General features: G+C 34.9%; 1 protein-coding gene across 2 annotated transcripts in view; it reads right to left on the reverse strand.

The window, feature by feature from the left end:
* Positions 1-659, reverse strand: part of kctd8 (potassium channel tetramerization domain containing 8) — a 39,723-nt gene that overhangs the window by 38,928 nt on the left and 136 nt on the right. The window lies entirely within an intron of this gene.

Here is a 659-nt window from a genome sequence, read left to right on the forward strand (position 1 = left end):
AGACCAGCAGTCAACACTTCACATTGAGATGAATGAAGAGGAAAGGTGTCGTCAGCATGACTTGTCAAGCTGATTTAAAAGGTTTGAGGCAGTATGAGAGCACATTTGAAAAAGGGCAGGTAATTCAGTGCGAGTTTGCCTTACCTTAAGGCCTTTAACAGGTGTCAATCATATCAAACTGTCTCAATGCATCATTTAAGAAAGGGCAAAAATGTAAGGTGCAGCCAAGAATAATTTGAAAGAAATTTTCAGATTCTTGTTAGACATTTTCTTACCTTGGTTTGGAGTACCATGTAAATATTAATCTGTATGGCAATTATTCAGTACCACACACACACACACACACACACACACACACACACACACACACACACACACACACACTTTTACTATGTAAAAGTACTGTATTTTCTTTTGGTAACAGTTTGTTAGACGAATTTAAATGTCAGAAAAAGTTACATGGTTATATGTAGCAATGTTGGTACATAAGATATTTTCTGTTTTTATGAAATATTAAAAAAAGTCAATAGCTAGGCCTATATTTCGTAGAAATCAAAAATCTTCAGAAATTCCCTTTTGTTGTGCGTGTCCAAGTCAAGGTAATATCCAAGTACTTTAATATAACTGGTACTTTCAGTTGCAAACTGTGTTTATGTTAC

Source organism: Onychostoma macrolepis, chromosome 14 (assembly GCF_012432095.1).
Source record: "Onychostoma macrolepis isolate SWU-2019 chromosome 14, ASM1243209v1, whole genome shotgun sequence".
NCBI lineage: Eukaryota > Metazoa > Chordata > Actinopteri > Cypriniformes > Cyprinidae > Onychostoma > Onychostoma macrolepis.